At 40.4% G+C, this 21,529-nt stretch overlaps 1 protein-coding gene across 1 annotated transcript in view; it reads right to left on the bottom strand.

Moving 5' to 3' along the window:
* The window catches only part of LOC311236059 (band 3 anion exchange protein-like), a 129,932-nt gene extending 128,245 nt beyond the window's left edge, over nucleotides 1–1,687 (bottom strand). The window contains exon 1 of the mRNA XM_084323649.1: nucleotides 1,453–1,687. The gene's annotated coding sequence lies outside the window, so the exon portion shown is untranslated. The remainder of the gene's footprint in view (nucleotides 1–1,452) is intronic.
* Between the last annotated feature and the right edge of the window lie 19,842 nt (nucleotides 1,688–21,529).

A 21,529-nucleotide genomic window follows, 5' to 3' on the forward strand; every position in this document is an offset into this window, starting at 1 on the left:
CACATGAAAATTCTAAAAGCGGATTGTCCAGTCCGGGAGTGATTTTTGGGTTATACCACAACATTGAAAGAGATAGATCTTTGTTATGTTCTTCTATAATTTGTTCTTCAAGCCATTCCCAGCTGCCAATCTGTCTCACACTATTGTAAGCCCACTGCAAGGGGTATCTTGAGTTATATGCTATGTAATACTGGTGGATATCTGGTAGTCCTATTCCTCCACTACTTCTTGGTTTTATAAGTTCTTTATGGCTGATTCTAGGTTTTCTGTTGTTCCATAGGAAGCCAGAAAATAATTTGTTTATTTCTTTGAACCAACTAGGAGGGAACTTTAGCGGTATAGAGGACATCAAAAAAGCTAGCCTTGGTAACGTCACACATCATAACGTCACACATCATAACATCACACATCATAATGTCACACATCATAACGTCACACATCATAATGTCACACATCATAACGTCACACATCACTGATGCTCATTGTTGCCTTTTGTTTTGCTTTGCTATCGATTGATCGTCTCCAATGTAGGATTAGTGACATTTGGTTCATATCACAGAATATCACTGCACTGATTATATGACAATATCACTGCACTGATCATATAACAATATCACCGAATATCACTGCACTGATCATATGACAATATCACTGCACTGATCATATGACAATATCACTGCTGATCATATGACAATATCACTGATTATATGACAATATCACTGATCATATGACAATATCACAGCACTGAAGATATGGCAATATCACAGCCCTGATCATATGACAATATCACAGCCCTGATCATATGACAATATAACAGCACTGAATATATGGCAATATCACAGCCCTGATCATATGACAATATCACAGCACTGATCATATGACAATATAACAGCCCTGATCATATGACAATATCACAGCCCTGATCATATGACAATATCACAGCCCTGATCATATGACAATATCACAGCCCTGATCATATGACAATATCACAGCACTGATCATATGACAATATCACAGCACTGATCATATGACAATATCACAGCACTGATCATATGAAAATAGCACAGCACTGATCATATGACAATATCACAGCACTGATCATATGACAATATCACAGCACTGAAGATATGGCAATATCACAGCACTAGTTATATGACAATATCACAGCACTGATTATATGACTATCACAGCACTAGTTATATGACAATATCACAGCACTAGTTATATGACAATATCACAGCCCTGATCGTATGACAATATCACAGCCCTGATCACCTGGGCATGACAATATCACAGCCCTGATCATATGACAATATCACAGCCCTGATCATATGACAATATCACAGCACTCCACATATGACACGTTGTCGTTCATAATGCAATATTACATCTAGGGTTATTGTATTTCTTTGCCACAGCTGTCAATAGTAATTACAGAGGAGGACGTCTTACCTGCAGCGTGTTGACGAGAGCCTCGCAGCGTTAAGTAATCCTGACTTTATAAACACCACCTCTTCAGCACGGACCGTGTGTGCGCGCGCGCGCGCGTGTGTGTGTGTCTCTGTGCATGTGTGCGTGTGTGTTGTCTGAAGAGGGGTGGAACTAGACGCACAAACACACACACACACACACACACACACACACACACACACACACACACACACACACACACACACACAAACATACTCACATTCTCTCTCTCTATCTCTCTCTCTCTCTCTCTCTGTCTCTCTCTCTCTCTCTATCTGTCTCTCTGTCTCTCTCTCTCTCTCTCTCTCTCTCTCTCTCTCACTCACGCAGACACTCACGCAGACATACTTCAACACTCACTCACTCACTCACTCGCTCCCTCACTCCCTCACTCCTGACTCGCCCAGCCCCGCCCCTGCCCCCCCACCACGCCCGCCCCCCCGCCTGGCGCGTGTTCCTTCCCCCAACAGAGTGTTCCTGCTCTCACCCATAATATTGATAGTAAACACACCAGCTTGATACGAGCAGCAGACAGGTCATTATCTACCTGCATCTGATCACATTTCATAATCCCCACTCACCTTCAACATCACAGCGGTGGACGCTGAACTCTTCCTCCTCCTCCTCTTCCTCCTCCTGCTCCTCTTCCTCCTCCTGCTCCTCTTCCTCTTCCTCCTCTTCCTCCAGGACGACAGACACCTCGCCGTCACCCGTCCCCCCGAACTGGAGTCTGGCCACGAGACAGGGTTGATTGGTTGATTGATTATTTTGTCATTCGTGTCCAACCCTCATGGGTTACAAGACACCAGAACTGTAGTGTTCATTATTACATTACACTACATTTCATTACCTAAATACAGATTACAGCTCGTTCTTAAACAGTATTCTCTTCTTCTCTCTCCAAGCTTGACAAATACAATCTGCTACAAAAACAGTTCCCTTCCTGAAGCACGACTCAGGTTGTTCATATTCACCCAGCTCAAGAAAATAAATAAATCTGAGTCTTTCAAATAAACCTGATTCTCAAGTCAAGACCAAGTCAAGAGTTTTATTTGTCACGGCAAGTATACAATGAAATGCGGGTGGTCTTGCCCGCAACGATGTGCAATACAGTGGTACAACATATAATAGAATCCAATAAAAACAACATTGTGCAATAAACAGGTAACAGGTAACATGGTGGGACATCTCGGTATCTGTACATAGTTATTTACAGGGCATATAGGACATGCTAGGTAGCTTTGGTAGTGCAATACACTGTTACTGTTGTTATACTGATTTAAATTGACCTTTCCTTTTTGGCCATAAGTGTGGGCGTGTGCGGCATGAGTGTGTGCCTGCTCATGTTAAAGTGTTAAAGTGGCTGCTAGTGTGTGAGCGTGCACAGCGTGCGTGTCGTGTGTGTGCTCATGTGTGCTTGTGTGTGGATAGATCAGTGTTCTGTGGCACTCAGTGTTCATTGTTCAAGGCTCTGATGGCCTGGGGGAAGAAGCTGAGCCTAAGCCTCTCTGTCCTAGTAGCTGGGGTTCGCAGGCGTCTGCCTGACCTCAGCAGCTGGAACAGGCTGTTATTGGGGTGGTGGGGGTCTTTCATTATTCTGCAGGCTCTGGATTTGCACCTCTTGTTGTATAGAACCTGCAGGGGAGGTAGTGCAATACCCGTGGTACGCTCGGCTGAGCGCACCACTCTCTGTAGGGCCTTCTTGTCCTGTGCCGTGCTATTTCCATACCAGGCAGTGATGTTTCCAGTCAAGATGCTCTCTACAGCTCCGGAGTAGAAGGACTGGAGTATCTTCCCCGATACTCTGAACTTCCTTAACTGTCTCAGATGGTAGAGGCACTGCTTCGCCTTTTTTACGACTGTGTGTTGACCATGTCAGATCCTCTGAGATGTGGACCCCCAGGTACTTAAAGCTGCTCACCCTGTCCACGGTAGCCCCGTTTATCATCAGTGGTGTGTGTGTCTCCTGCTGTCCTCTCCTATAATCCATGATCAGCTCCTTGGTTTTACCAATGTTCAGGAGCAGGCTGTTGTCCTGGCACCAGCGTTCCAGTACCTCAACCTCCTCCAGGTAGGCCTTCTCGTCGTTGTCCGAGATCAGCCCCACCACCACTGTGTCATTTGCAAACTTCACTATGGAGTTGGAGCTGAACTTGGCCACACAATCGTGTGTGTAGAGTGAGTACAGCAGGGGGCTCAGAACACAGCCCTGGGGGGACCCGATGCTCAGGGTGATGGTGTTGGAGGTCTGACCCCCCACCCTGACCGCCTGGGGTCTTTCACTCAGAAAGTCCAGTACCCAGGCGCTCAGGGCGGAGCTCAGACCCAGCTCTGATCATTCAAAGGAATTTAGAAATGTTTTACTCTGCTACATTTATCCGAATGGTGCGTTTACTACTGTAGTCGCTTTAAAGAGACGTATCTGAATGGTTACTACTGCAGTCACTAGATGTATCTGAATGGTTACTACTGTAATCACTAGATGTATCTGAATGGTTACTACTGTAGTCACTAGATGTATCTGAATGGTTACTACTGTAGTCACTAGACGTATCTGAATGGTTACTACTGTAGTCACTAGATGTATCTGAATGGTTACTACTGTAGTCACTAGATGTACCTGAATGGTTACTACTGTAGACTTTCAGAAAACATAAATAACGCACATCCTCCGTTTGTTGGTGCTGAGCCAAACTGTAAAAACAGTAATACATAAGAACAAAGCGGGGCTCGCAACTCACTTGTAGTTCCAAGGTGTTTTAATAGACAAAAAAAGGCAGTAGATGCGACGTTTCGACCTTACCGGTCTTCCTCAAGCATGCATACAACACAAAATGACATATTTTTATACAGAAAAATCAGCCCCACCTGGTGATCAGGGGCGGTCCCAAGACAATTTACAGATAGGCAACAGGCAGCAGTGTGTAAGGTACAAGTCCTAGCCACTGAAAACAAAAACAAAAATGAAAAAACAAAGTCTATTGACTGTCTCCCTCTATAAGTTAAATTTATAAATAAGGTCTAATATCAAAGTCCTCATTGAGTCCTGTTGGTGCCATAGTTTTAAGATAATGGATCCACCATACTTCTCTCCTCAGTAGGAGATTATCTATATCTCCCCCTCGTCTTGGAAGATGCACTCTCTCTATTCCAAGGTATCTTAGTGATGAGACATTGTGGTGTGCCTTTTTAAAATGTAAAGCTACTGGGCTTTTTTCATCCTCATTCCGTATCGTACTCCTGTGTTCAGCAATACGTGTTTTTAAAGCACGTGTTGTCTTACCGACATATGCCTTACCACATGGGCACTTAAGCATATAGATTACATTGGTAGTTGTACATGTTATTTTGCCTCTTATTTTTTATCTCTTTCCCAGTTGTTGGGTGATAGAAAACAGTGCATTTTTCTGTAAAGTGACATTGAGCAACGTATGTTTCCATCTGGCAGGTCATCTAACATAGTGCTTTAGAGTTGTAGTATTAATAGGTACAGTGATACAGGTATAAAGACACTATGGTAGTAATGTTCCACAGATTCAAGGAAGTCATATAAAGCTGTGGAAACACATAATATGTCCTTACTCTTTATATTCCGGCCTGCGGTGCAGAGTGTAATTACCCGAACATATGCCCTTTAAAGGAAAGGTTCTGCAAACAGACTGTGAGAAGGAATAAGTCAGGAGGTACAGTAATCACAGCCAGCAGCCGCTACAGTAAGTGGACCATCAACCAAATAAACATTACTTTTAGAGGTCAGTGGCTAGAGGAGTGAACGCTTAACATTGAAAGACAAGAATGTCCTACAGCAATGTCTACTTTTCTTACATCAAATATATCAAATACTTTGACAAGTTAGGAAGACTTTGAAGACTATAAGTCTTACAGTAATCATGACATAACTGCATTTTTTCTCATTGATGGACTGCATTTTTACAACAGCTTTTATCCCCGTTCACCCACAGATTCACCCGTTCACTCACACATTCACCCGTTCTCTCACAGATTCACCCGTTCTCTCACAGATTCACCCGTTCACTCACACGTTCACCCGTTCACTCACACATTCACCCGTTCACTCACAGATTTACCCGTTCACTCACACGTTCACCCGTTCACTCACACGTTCACCCGTTCACTCACACATTCACCCGTTCACTCACAGATTCACCCGTTCACTCACACGTTCACCCGTTCACTCACACATTCACCCGTTCACTCACACGTTCACCCGTTCACTGACACATTCACCCGTTCACTCACATGTTCACCCGTTCACTCACACGTTCACCCATTCACTCACACGTTCACCCGTTCACTCACAGATTCACCCGTTCACTCACACATTCACCCGTTCACTCACAGATTCACCCGTTCACTCACACATTCACCCGTTCACTCACAGATTCACCCGTTCACTCACACATTCACCCATTCACTCACAGATTCACACACAGATGGCGGAGGCAAGGTGCCAACCTGCTCTTTGGGAGTAATTATGGGTTACGTGCTCAAGGAATCAAACCAGTGTCTAGAGTTGGACTAGAGTTGGACTAGAGTTGGAATTTGAGCCCAGATGGACCCCTATCCTCCTATCCAAACCTCTACAGAGTCCAAGGGTTACAGCTTTATTAAGTAGCCTATAGCTTAGCACAATGAATGGAAGTGGACAGTGCCGGTTAGCCTTCAGGAGAGGTGTTAGTTGGACAATGCCTAGGCTAACCAGCACTGTCCGCTTCCATTCATTGTGCTAAGCTAGGCTAACGTGTATTTTTATGTAATTTAAAGTCATTCTTTGACCTACAGTATCTCATGTGCGGGTAACACGTGGAATTTGTATCTGGAAAAAGATATCATAGACATAGACGCCTACGTAATGGAGCAGGCGAAGTATTACCAGTATTGAACTTGGGGGAGCAAACTTGTCTCTTTGCTCCCTCACTTTTTGATCATATGATATATCCCCCCCCCAATATATAAATATTATCTAACCATAACTACGTAATTTCAATCAAATTAATAATACGCAATGACACTTAATAGCAAGTTTTTAAGTTTCCAAAGATTGCGACACCCCCCTGCCCGATATGGTTTGATCCAGCCCCCAGCAGACATAGCGGAGCCCGGCCGGCGCACTCCAGTCTCACAGCGCTGCAGGCAGCCTCCAGGTGTAAACTGGTAGGCAGGCAGGCAGGCAGGCAGCGTGAACACTTTGTCACAACAGCAGGATCTTCCACTAAGTAAGTTCAGTTGTTCGAACAAACTATTATGTTAGACATCATCTTTACTATTGAGTGGTATAACTTCTACCACGCAATACAATAAAATTGTTTCATGGTCCGAAATGCCATCTGGTCATACCAATAATAATAATAATAATAATAATAATAATAATAATAACAACGTTTCCCTCGGGTTGGCGTTAGCTTTAGTGCTAGCCGCTAGCTAACGTTGTCATATATCTAGATATGTGGTGTCGTCAGCTGGATAACGTTGACTTCGTTTGCAAATTTTAACGTTCGCTATGGCAGACGAGCAGGGCCGGATTAACGACGGCCGCGGCCCGTGGGCCTTTAGTGACGAGGGCCCCCCAATTTTTTTTTTTTTTCTTTTTATAATAATAATAATGCAATAAAAGTCTGAAAATGAAGGGATTATGTCCATGAGTGTCATTTTTAGAAATTAAGCTGAGGTAAATAGAAGACCCGTCCTATATTTGAGGATTTACTCCAAGATGTTCAATTATCTTAAAGGGGAACTCCAACATTTTGGGAAATTAGCTTATTTAACATCTTCCCTGGAGTTAGACAAGAAGATACATACCTTTTTTGTCTCTGTGCGTGCATTTTAGCTTTGGGAATAGACGCTCCGTTAGCATAGCTTAGCTTCATCACTGGAAGTGAGGCAGGACAGTAGCCTTACAGTGCCTTACAGTGTATTGCAAGGTCTGACATTGACCAAACTTGATATGCATGACCTTGGTGGGCTCTAGGTCAACTCCTGAAAAGGGGGTCAATGTCAGACTTTGCAATCAAAAGTTAGGGGGCTAATAACCCTTGCCATAATTTCAGTGCGCCCCCTAACTTTTGATTGCAAGGTCTGACATTGACCCCCTTTTCAGGAGTTGACCTAGAGCCCACCAAGGTCATGCATATCAAATTTGGTCAATGTCAGACCTTGCAATACACTGTAAGGCACTGTAAGGCTATTGTCCTGCCTCACTTCCAGTGATGAAGCTAAGCTATGCTAACGGAGCGTCTATTCCCAAAGCTAAAATGCACGCACAGAGACAAAAAAGGTATGCATCTTCTTGTCTAACTCCAGGGAAGATGTTAAATAAGCTAATTTCCCAAAATGTTGGAGTTCCCCTTTAAGGTACAATACCTGAAATGAAAATGTGTGTGTGTGTGTCCAGCCAACCAGGTAACATGGCAGAAAAAAGAAAGAATACAGACATCGAAGCATTTTTCAGTACACCAAAACGCAAAGTAAGAACCCTAGTAGCCTAATAGCTCAAAGACTTAAAGGGCGGGCTCCACAAATAATGGATTGCACGGTGTTAATTGCACCCTTACTTACAATTCATTATGAATTGTAAATGGAGGACCCTGATGTAAACAAAACAAAAGTCTTTCTCTGGTCTGCATCCCCTTAACAATTGTGTGTATTGAGCCGTACTATATTGTACCCATTCTGCAATATGTTAATACATTTTTTTATCAATCAATAACAGATTGCAGAATGGGTACAGTACAGTACGGCTCAATACACACAATTGTTAAGGGGATCCAGACCAGAGAAAGACTTTCGTCTTGTTTACATCAGGGTTCCCCATTTTCAATTCATAATGAATTGTAAGTAAGGGTGCAATAGAAATGTTTCATAATGATGTTCAGTGTATTCATAAGTGTATTGCTCTCCTTAATGGAGAATGATATGGTGACTGTACAGACTCAGGAAGGAGAGAAAGAGACCCAAGAGTTACAGGTAATGGAAATATCAGACAGTCAGCTTAAAGTGTAGGATAACATAACAAATTAAGACACAAATACTTGGATTATATATCCCCCCCTCTCTCCCTTTCTTTACAGAGTAGCATAAAGATTGTGTATTCAAACCGGTTCAGTGTATTCATAAGTGTATTGCTCTCCTTAATGTAGAATGATATGGTGACTGTGCAGACTCAGGGAGGAGGCAGAGAAGGAGAGAAAGAGACCCAAGAGTTACAGGTAATGGAAATATCAGACAGCTTAAAGTGTAGGATAACATAACAAATTAAGACACAAAATAGGCTATATTTACAGCAGACCCTGTTATTGTTCCTTGTTGGTATTTTTTCTCTCTTTCTTATTAAAAATTTGGCCTATTTCAAAGGAGATTGATTTAATAAAAATAAAAGAGCGAAAAATCAATATACAGTATATATACAGTATATATATATATTAATATATTATTATTATTATTATAGTAATTGGCTATCATACTGCAATATAAACTGAGTTTTATAGTGAAAAGAGCAGCTTTATTAGTCAAGATTGAAGGCTCTATATTGCAGGAAATTGCACGTACAGGTTCATTAAATGAAAAAAATATCTGACGTGGAGGGGGTCGTGCCGGACACCCTCCAAACCACCCCTTACCTGTCAAAAAAAAATAATAATAAAAAAAAAAAAATTGCACCCCAACTTTCAACTATAACTAGGCGGCCATGATCATAGATATGTATCACTGTACATATTAATACTACAACTCTGTACATCTGATCTCATTTATATATTCTATACCCAGTTTAATCACCTGTACATTGTTTGTTTGTTTGTTTATTTACACATATAAAAACAATTACATATATAATACAATATAATCGACAAGGGATGTGTAGGAGAATTGCCTAAAAACCCTCTAGAGGCTTGCATGTGGCATTCACCAGGAAGCAAAATTACATTATATCAAGATAAAATATTAAATCCCCCCCCCCCCCTCTCAAACAAACAAACACACAAAAGCAGGCCTACATAGACACCGAAGCAGGCACCCATGCCATACGATTTCTGGTATAGAGAAAACAATTAATGACAGGAAGAATATATAATAAAACGAAAATACAATAACAAGATACAACAAGCCATCTGACCACAGTTTGTAAAGGAAGTCCATATGGGAAATATTGGTGATCTAGGAGATTAGATTTCAGTGCTCTTTTGAATTTCAGAAAAGAAAATTCCAAAATATGTGGAGGAAAAGAGTTCCACAACTTTGACCCTCGGTAGAGCAAACAAAACTGAGATTGGGAAGTGTGGGAAAGGGGTGGTCTAAGCAAACATGAACTACGTGTGGGGTAATTATGAATTTGGTGATTGTGGGCAAACATGTCATGAAAAAAAGGGGGGAAGGGCTCTGTTTAAAGAACTATGCACAAATAAACCAGTCTGAAGATGATTCACTTGATAAACACTGAGTATACCTAACTTATGGAATAGAGGCTGAGAGGAATGACTTCGTTGAACACAGCTGATTATTTTTAGAGCTCTTTTCTGCAGACGGTATATGGGCTCAAGTTTGGTCTGATGAGTACTACCCCAAACTAAATTACAGTAATTGATATATGGGTAAACCATAGAGTATTATAACATTGTGGCAACCTCGGTGCTCAGCAAGTGACGTGTTTTTCCAAGAATACCAATACTCTTGGCCATTTTTGTAGTTATGGCTGTGATATGAGGTTTCCATGATAGGGATTCATCAAGCAGAACACCAAGGAATCGTGTAGAACACACCCTAGTTATGGGGATGTCATTGATCACTACTTTAGATGAGGAGTTAAAAATCACAGATTTGAGACCAAAAAAATGAAATTAGTTTTTTTAATGTTTAGTGATAATTTGTTGCATACACTCGTGTCATCTGCAAATAAAATTTTCGACAGCCTGTCTGAGACGTTAGGGAGGTCATTGATATATAACAAAAATAACAAAGGCCCAATAATTGAACCTTGGGGCAGACCGCAAAGTAAAGGAAGAAAAAGGAGAATTTATCCCATTATAGGATGCAGACTGATGTCTATCTTTAAGGACAGTGCCGGTTAGCCTTCAGGAGAGGTGTTAGTTGGACAATGCCTAGGCTAACCAGCACTGTCCGCTTCCATTCATTGTGCTAAGCTAGGCTAACGTGTATTTTTATGTAATTTAAAGTCATTCTTTGACCTACAGTATCTCATGTGCGGGTAACACGTGGAATTTGTATCTGGAAAAAGATATCATAGATATGTATCACTGTACATATTAATACTACAACTCTGTACATCTGATCTCATTTATATATTCTATACCCAGTTTAATCACCTGTACATTGTATATTACTGTTGCACTTTACTGGAAATAGGCGAATATAGACGCAAAAAATTTAGCGCCACCATTTTGTTTGTAGTCATATGAGGAGAGGAGACCCATTGCTTTCGAAGGCCGTTGGAAAGAGAAAGAGAGAGAGAGAGAGAGAGAGAGAGAGAGAGAGAGAGAGAGAGAGAGAGAGAGAGGGGGCCCACTTGCAGATCAAGACTTCACTGAATGGGACAAACACCAAATTGAGACTCTGCAAATCCATTCTCTGCACCCAACGGAAAACACCAAATAATGCATGCAGAGCAGAACTAGGAAGATACCCACTAATTATCTAAATCCAAAAAAGAGCATTTAAATTCTACAATCACCTAAAAGAAAGCGACCCAGACACACTCCATAACAAAGCCCTCACCTACAGAGAGACCCTGCTCACTCAGCCAGATGGTTCTGGGACTCCGCTCACAAACACTGTACATATTAATACTACAACTCTGTACATACATCTGATTAGCACTATTACTCAGTAGTACTCATTTATATATTTTATACCCAGTTTAATCACCTGTACAATGTATATTACTATTACACTTTACTGTTACATTTCCACTCAATTGCATGGTTAGATGCCAAACTTCTTTTGGTTGTACTGTACTTAAGTTGTGCTGCATGATGACAATGGATTTGATTCAAATATAATCTAACAACCACCCATAAAAGACTCTGGCTTATATAAATCCAGCAATTTTGCACTATGGTGATTTTTAACAATGATCATAATGGCTGCATTTTGTAATAATGACATGTCTGTGTGTTTGACTCAGAGTCACCTGTTCACACCTGTCACCATCACCTCCAGCTGAGGGAGCAACCGGCACTTTAAACTCAACCAGACTGATCCAGGACCTGTTTGGGACCCAGTCTCCTCAGATTGGGACCCAGTCTCCTCAGATTGGGACCCAGTCTCCTCAGATTGGGACTCAGTCTCCTCAGATTGGGACCCAGTCTCCTCAGATTGGGACCCAGTCTCCTCAGATTGGGACCCAGTCTCTTCAGATTGGGACCCAGTCTCCTCAGATTGGGACTCAGTCTCCTCAGATTGGGACCCAGTCTCCTCAGATTGGGACTCAGTCTCCTCAGATTGGGACTCAGTCTCCTCAGATTGGGACCCAGTCTCCTCAAATGGGTTAGGGTTAGGTCTGACCTGGGACCACTTGAACACAGCCTTGTGGCGATTTCATTCATTTATTTAGCATTTATTTTAAATTTGTTGGACCTTATGGTGTTCTTGTTTTGTTCTTGATTTATTGTTATGTTTCTTCTTGACTTGTTTAAAGAAGACGTGTCCGGCCCATGGGGACATTAACGTGTGTTGTCGGGCCTTACAAATAAATTTGGTTTGATTTGAAAAGACCAAAACATATCCCAGGTCAGCGCCTTTAATCTGACTCCTAAAATAAGATAACATAAGATATCATAAGATAAGATAACATAAGATAGCATAAGATATCATAAGATAAGATAACATAACCCTCTACTGCATGACTTTAAATGTTCTGGCGGGAAAAAATATTTCACCCCATTTTTTGAGAGATTACAACATAACATTGATAACATATCAATACAAAAAAATGGACGCCCACACCCCCTCAAACTGATATTGGTTTGTGTCTTCAAAGACACGCTGTGCAGTAAGGGTAGTAAAACTCCAAGGTTTTCTATAACAAGTTTTATTAATAAAATACATAGAACATCATGTGAATATTAAAAGAAAATTCTATTTCCAATAACAAATACCATGTAGTACCCTGTACTACCATATAATACCATATAATACCATGTAGTACCCTGTACTACCATATAATACTATGTAGTACCCTGTACTACCATATAATACCATATAATACCATGTAGTACATTGTGCTACCATATAATACCATGTAGTACCCTGTACTACCATATAATACCCTGTAGTACCCTGTACTACCATATATATTGAAATTTCTTTATTGGGAATAACCCCTTGAGATGAAACCATCTCGTTGTCAAGGGGGTCTGCAAAGACAATACAGAGTTATTTGACAATAATATATAACAAAAACAACAAACAACAAATAACAAACAAAAAAATTAGACAAAACAAAACAGAAACAAAAACAATAAAACAACAGAGTAAGCAATAAAGTAATCCAAAGATAAAAAGCATACAACAGTATATCAGCAACAACAACACAATGACAAGAACATGAACTGTAACACCAGCAATGTTTAATCTATCTAATATTATTCTATTGAGGTCCAAAGCATAGGCAGATAGTCTCACCATGAGAGGACAACATATTTTTAAACAATTTAAAAGATGATGTTGAACGGATGTGGACAGGTAGATTGTTCCAGTCGGATGGAGCTTTAAACATAAAAGATTTTTTACCAGCTGATTTAAAGGTTTTTGGAACAGAAAAAAAGTGTTGAGTACAATGACGAAGTTGATAATTAGAAGTGAAAGGTACCATATACTCAAAGGTAATGAGGATAATCAAAGTAAATACATTTAAAAATAAACTGTAACCAATGTTGTTGCCTTCTTATTGTGGGAGAAGGGAAGTTGAGATTTCCATACATGATACAGTGATGAGTGTTGTATGAACAGCCAAGAACAAATCTGCATATACGATTGTAAATGGTGTTAAGCGGAACAAGGGTAGTTTTGGCTGCAATCATATATACTATATCAGCATAGTCCATTATGGGTAGTATGAGTTGTGAGATTAGTTTTTTTCGGACCGTAAATGTAAAACTATTTCTATTGCGGTAAAGAACACCCATGCTAAAGTAAATTTTCCTCATGATGTTATCTATATGACATTTGAAAGATAGTTGTTGATTGTTGACCGCTATGAAAGCCAGAGACAAAAAATGCTCTGAGTTTCGTAAAAGTCAGTCAAAGCTTACCAAAAGCACGAGCAGTGAACTCCAAGACCACGTGACTGAACTCAAACTAGAAAGAAACAGACTAAGAAATGACGTAAACTCCATGATCAAAACTGCTAAAAAAGATTTCATCAATGACAAAACCGAGGAAAACAAAAATAAACCACATGAACTTTGGAAATTACTCAACAATCAACTAGGCTGCAGTAAAAAACTCAAAACCAGGTTCTCAAACATAAACATAAAGACGGACAACACGCTCATCACAGACAAGCTGGATGTAGCCAATTACTTAAACACTTTCTTCACAAACATAGCCACAACACTGGTAAACAAACTACCCTCCCACTCAGGGCAGTATGGGGTAGAACACATAGTAGCATACTACAAGAACCTAGGCGTCCACAAAGACGACTTCAAACTGGAAATGGTAACTACAGATGAGGTACTCAAAAAACTGAGTGCCCTCCAACCAAACAAGGCCACTGGTCATGACAACATCCCCTCCAAATTCCTCAGAGACTCAGCAGCAGCCATCACCCCAGTCATCACACACATAATAAACCTCTCCATAAAACAGGGACACGTCCCCAAGGACTTCAAAATTGCGAGAGTAACACCCCTGCACAAAAAGGGCAGCAAATTAGACCCGGGTAACTACCGCCCTGTTTCTATCCTTACATCCATCTCGAAAGTCATGGAAAAAATAGTATACGAACAGATCGAAAAGTACCTCGCGGAAAAAAATCTAATCTACGAATTCCAATCTGGCTTCAGAACATCCCACTCCACTGACACATGCCTTCTCTATTTAAACGACCACATCAAACAAGAGGTGGACGCGGGCAAATACTGCGGCATGGTCATGCTGGACCTACAAAAGGCCTTCGACACTGTCAATCACACCATTCTGATTGACAAGCTAAAAGCAATTGGTTTTGATAGTTTATCAGTGAGCTGGATACAATCCTACCTGGAGGGGAGGGAACAGATGGTGGAAGTAAACGGTACCCTATCCCCCCCCCTCACAGTGAGCTGTGGTGTTCCACAAGGAAGCATACTAGGACCGCTACTATTCCTAATTTATGCAAATGACATGTCGTCAGCTTGTGACTGCAACTTGTTCTTGTTTGCGGACGACTCAGCCCTGCTGGTCTCTGACAAGAACAAGTTAAAGGTTGAAAAAGCCCTCAGCTCGGAACTAGGCAAAATCTGCATATGGCTCGCCGACAACAAACTATCATTACACATGGGCAAAACAGAGTCCATTCTCTTCGGTTCAAATAACAAACTCAGCAAGACCGACGGCTTCTCGGTTACAGTGGGTGACAATATTATCACAAGGAAAGATGAAATTACCTACCTGGGTTCCATCCTAGAGGCTAATCTTTCCTGTGACAAAATGGCATCCAATGTAATAAAAAAAGTCAACCAACGAACGCGATTCTTGTACCGGATCTCCTCTCTGGTAAACAAGAATACCCTGAAGACTCTAGCAGGAGCACTCATTCAAGGGTACTACGACTATGCTTGCACCTCATGGTACCAAAGCACCTCAAAGGCACTAAAAAACAAATTACAAACATCTCAAAACAAGCTAGTCAGACTACTACTTGACCTGACTCCTAGAACCCACCTCACCCCTGCCCACTTTGACAACCTAGGATGGCTTAGAGTAGACGACAGAGTACAGCAACTTGCAATGGGCCTGGTCTACAAGATACACTACGCGACCAAGGTACCCATGTACATGGCAAAATACTTCCCAAAGGTCAGTGAATACCACGATCACAACACCAGAGGGAGCTCCACAAATCATGTAAAACCCAGATTCGGCTCAAACAAGGGACTAAACACGTTTCGCAATTATGCCACATCAATGTGGAACGCCCTGCCTAAAGCTGTAAAGGAATGTGAATCACTACCCACTTTCAAAAACACTCTCAAAAAACACCTACGTGAGACTGCAATTCGAAACTGGCCCCTACAAATGTCCTAACCTAGTTGTACAGTAAATGACCAAGTAAGGCTTTGTCAATATTCCAATGTACAGTGTAAAATGTGTGTGTGTCCCCTACCCAACCCCCCCCCCCCCCCCCCCCCCCCCACCTCCAATGTACAGCCCTCACCCAACCCACCCAACCCCACCCCACCCAACCAACCTCCTCCAATGTACAGTTTCTACGCCAAATGTATATACACTCCTTTTCTGGACACTTTTGTATCACAAACAGTACTGTATTTGCAAATCTGATATGTCATAAATGTATAGATGTAGCAGTACTGTCTATCTGTATGTCATGTATGTCATATATGTTATGATGAATTGAAAATGGGGGACCCTGATGTAAACAAGACGAAAGTCTTTCTCTGGTCTGCATCCCCTTAACAATTGTATGTATTGAGCTGTACTGTACTGTACCCATTCTGCAATCTGTTAATAAACTTTTCAATCAATCAATTCAATCAATCAAGCCATACACCAAGGTATTTGAAGTGTTCTACATATAATACCATGTAGTAACCTGTAGTACCATATAATACCCTGTAGTACCCTGTACTACCATATAATACCATGTACAGTAGTAACCTGTACTACCATATAATACCCTGTAGTGCCATGTACTACCATATAATACCATGTAGTAACCTGTACTACCATATAATACCCTGTAGTGCCCTGTACTACCATATAATACCCTGTAGTACCCTGTACTACCATATAATACCATGTAGTACCCTGTACTACCATATCATACCCTGTAGTACCATATAATACCCTGTAGTAACCTGTAGTACCATATAATAACCTGTAGTAACATGTCCTACCATATAATACCATGTAGTACCCTGTACTACGCTTCATGACGAGGTAAATAGAATCCAGGCAGCGAATCTTGACGCTGCTATTGTGGTTGTGGGCGATTTCAATAGCGCCAATCTGAGAAAAGTATTGCCAGACTTCTACCAGCATGTGACTTGTAACACCAGAGGCGGCAACATTTTAGACCATTGTTACTTGCAATTCAAGTGTGGCTACAAGGCTCATTCTGCCAGTGGTTTCGGCAAGTCGGATCATGCCGCCATCTTTCTTTTTCTGGAGTACAAACAAAGTATCAAACGTGTGAAGTCACCAACGGGGCTATTCTATTCTGATTAATCAGAATATAATCTTCTAATCTTCTCTGCGTTGTGTCTATTCCTTAAAAGCCCTATTGTACTTTAAAAAACCAGGAAATGGTTTTCAAGGCAATCAGCAAAAAGACGGCGGTTTGAAGAAAGAGTCAGCGAGAAGATTTAATGTAAGAATCCGGTTTTAATGGGATCCCAAAGTCAATTACAAACAAAAGATTTGCACTAATGAAAGAACAATGCAATGATTTCTAATGGTTGCACTCTCTATGCCGAGGGATCATTAGAAATCAGACTAATATTCACTTAGACTAAAAAGCATCTCTCTCGGCTCCTTCTTGTTGGTTCGATGGTGTTCGTCTCAATGCGTCGCCCGTCCTTTCGTCCAGTAGGGGAATGTGTAGATTGTGTTGCTCCGTGTTGTTTGTTGTTTTTTGTGTCTCTCTCGCTCTGACCAGCCACCCAAACAACTGCCTCTTTGAACTGCTGCGGTCAGGCAACCGATACCGGAGTCTCATGGCAAGCACAGAAAGACTCAGAAGAAGCTTCTATCCCCAGGCCATCAGGTTGCTCAACGAACAATAACACTATGCAACAACCATCAAATGCACTCACAGCACACACATCCACACGCACACACTCACTTTAAACACACAACTCACTGCAGCACCCACTCTACACACTTTAGAACACCTAAACACACTTTATATTTATTGGCAAAGAATTTGCACTACAACCCATACCTCAGTACACCTTACTGTAAATTGTACCTAAATTGTACCTCATCCCATTTCTGCTTTGCACTATATAGTAGATTGTATATTAGTATATTGTATAGTATATTGTATGGTAACTCAGTTACTTCTACTCTGCATTGAACATTGTACATATGTACATACTGAACACTTGTGTCTACGTACGTGACTTCTATTTTTTACTTGCTATACTTATTTTATTTTATACTTATCTTTTTTGTCTAGCACAGTCTCTGGAGCGTAACAGAAAGAAGCATTTTGTATAAAAGTATTCTGTACTTCTGTATGACAACTAATAAAGAAACTTGAACTTGAACTTGAACTAATACCCTGTAGTAACCTGTACTACCATATAATACCCTGTAGTAACATGTACTACCATATAATACCCTGTAGTGCCATGTACTACCATAATACCATGTAGTAACCTGCACTACCATATAATACCCTGTAGTGCCATGTACTACCATATAATACCCTGTAGTACCATATAATACCCTGTAGTACCCTGTACTACCATATAATACCATGTAGTGTCATGTAGTACCCTGTACTACCATATAATACCCTGTAGTACCCTGTACTACCATATAATACCATGTAGTACCCTGTACTACCATATAATACCATGTAGTACCCTGTACTACCATATAATACCATGTAGTACCATATAATACCATGTAGTAACATGTACTACCATATAATACCCTGTAGTGCCATGTACTACCATATAATACCCTGTAGTACCCTGTACTACCATATAATACCCTGTAGTACCATATAATACCCTGTAGTACCCTGTACTACCATATAATACCATGTAGTGTCATGTAGTACCCTGTACTACCATATAATACCCTGTAGTACCCTGTACTACCATATAATACCATGTAGTACCCCGTACTATCATATAATACCATGTAGTACCCCGTACTACCATATAATACCATGTAGTACCCTGTACTACCATATAATACCATGAAGTAACCTGTACTACCATATAATACCCTGTAGTACCCTGTACTACCATATAATACCATGTAGTACCCTGTACTACCATATAATACCCTGTAGTACCCTGTACTACCATATAATACCATGTAGTAACCTGTACTACCATATAATACCCTGTAGTGCCATGTACTACCATATAATACCATGTAGTAACCTGTACTACCGTATAATACCCTGTAGTGCCATGTACTACCATATAATACCATGTAGTAACCTGTACTACCATATAATACCATGTAGTACCATGTACTACCATATAATACCATGTAGTACCCTGTACTACCATATAATACCCTGTAGTACCCTGTACTACCATATAATACCATGTAGTACCCTGTGAATTGGGAACTATATGAATTGAAAATGGGGGACCCTGATGGAAACAAGACAAACGTCTTTCTCAGGTCTGCATCCCCTTAACAATTGTATGTATTGAGCCGTACTGTATTGTACCCATTCTGCAATCTGTTAAATAAAGTTTTCATTCATTCATTCATTCATACTACCATATAATACCATGTAGTACCCTGTACTACCATATAATACCATGTAGTACCCTGTACTCACCCTAACAGTCTGCTTTCTTCCATAAAACGTTATTGTGTCCATGTTCTGCAAGTATTGATGGATTGTAAAGGAAAAACATTGACTATTGCATCACTTATTATCAGGTAAGTAACTAATACTATAGGCTAATAATACCTCAGTTATAACACTACTATCATAGTAATAATGATTAGCATGTGTGTGTTTGTATGCAGAAATGACATATTGCTAACTTCACACTCAATGATCATTCATGCAAACAAACAGTTATTGCTACAGCATGTCCACACACACACAGCCTAATTGGGAACCAAATTGGGCTAACTGCATGGTGTGTCTTTGAAGACACAAACCAAAATTAACAGTTTTACTCCATATATAAAATCAAAATACGTATCTAAACTATGATATATGCTTATTTACATGTTCATAGTCATACACATATTTTTTTCTGCAGTTACTCCATTTTAAACAAGTTTAATTGTGATATTCATCTTACCTACTAGAGGTGAGCTGCTCCAGGTGGTGCTGCTTCATGAAAAGAGGGACCCCTCCCCCAAAATAAATGACACACTCTCTTTGACTCATCATTTAATTGGTCAGATTGTCTGGTACCATTATTTGAAAAAATACATATGATTTCTCTTAAAGGGTCAGTGTAGGGTCTCCAAACGTGGTTTGTGTCTTCAAAGACACAAGGGTAATAGTAGAAAGACATAAATATAGGCAATAGCCATAATAATAATTATTATTATTATTGACAGTGAGACAGTGAGACAGTGAGAGAGACAGACAGCAGGTTGACAGTGAGACAGTGAGAGAGACAGACAGCAGCTTGACAGTGAGACAGTGAGAGAGACAGACAGCAGCTTGACAGTGATACAGTGAGAGAGACAGACAGCAGCTTGACAGTGAGACAGAGAGAGAGAGACAGACAGCAGCTTGACAGTGAGACAGTGAGAGAGACAGACAGACATGCAGTTCATCAGTGTCGTCTGACAACTCACAGTTACGCAGGATGGCCAATAGGTGGCGGTAGAGCGCAGCCTCCCCTTGAGAGGAACAGGCAGTGAATTTAGATTGTGCCCAGACAGGATTATATCAATAGAAAACATCATCTGTTTAAGTAACAAAGGCTTAGATATCTGAAATATAGAATAACTAAATGAAACACAATTTCCATATTATCCTTTTTCTACCAATCAAATGCTGAAAGTGAATGATGTTCTACACAGAGAAACATGTTTTGGTCCAGATGTTCTACACAGAGAAACATGTTTTGGTCCAGATGTTCGACATAGAGAAACATGTTTTGGTCCAGATGTTCGACACAGAGAAACATGTTTTGGTCCAGATGTTCGACACAGAGAAACATGTTTTGGTCCAGATGTTCTACACAGAGAAACATGTTTTGGTCCAGATGTTCGACACAGACATGTTTTGGTCCAGATGTTCGACACAGAGAAACATGTTTTGGTCCAGATGTTCGACACAGAGAAACATGTTTTGGTCCAGATGTTCGACACAGAGAAACATGTTTTGGTCCAGATGTTCGACAAAGAGAAACATGTTTTGGTCCAGATGTTCTACACAGAGAAACATGTTTTGGTCCAGATGTTCGCCACAGAGAAACATGTTTTGGTCCAGGTGGTCTAGTCACTCAGATAAATGTTGCATTTATATCACAGTTTTATCCAAAGCGCTTTACAACGTATATGCCTCACATACACACATTCACACACTGACGGTGGAAGCAGTTAAGGGTTATGTGTCTTGCTCAAGGACACTTTGACGTGCTGCCGGGAGGAGCCGGAATCGACCCGGGAACCCTCCTCTACCTCCCGAGCCACTAAATCCTAACGGAAAATATATAATAATAATAATAATAATAATAATAATAATAATAATAATAATAATAATAATAATAATAATAATAATAATAATAATAATAATAATAATAATAAACTTTATTTGTATAGCACTTTTCATACAGAAGTTGCAGTTCAAAGTGCTTCACAACAGTAAAAAAATACAGACATAAGCGAGCATAAAAAAAGATAGAGAGGTAGCAAGGTAAGGTCAATCACAGTGTTTCTCATTAGGATCTAGCATCCCAATAGGCCTTTCTGTTTACAGTTTCATTCAGTAATACAAATAATAAAAATAGAATAGACAGAGTAAAAACAAAGTGTGGTTGGATTCAGTTAAAAAATAGGCAAAAAATTATAAAATAGAACGGACATACAACAGGGTATTTAACATACAACAGAGCAGTGCATCAGTAAGAAGTAAAAAGTGTGATAAAATAGTTACATTTTTAATTACAACAGAGCAGTGCTCTTAAAATTA

This window comes from Notolepis coatsorum (assembly GCF_963971535.1).
Source record: "Notolepis coatsorum genome assembly, chromosome: 10".
NCBI lineage: Eukaryota > Metazoa > Chordata > Actinopteri > Aulopiformes > Paralepididae > Notolepis > Notolepis coatsorum.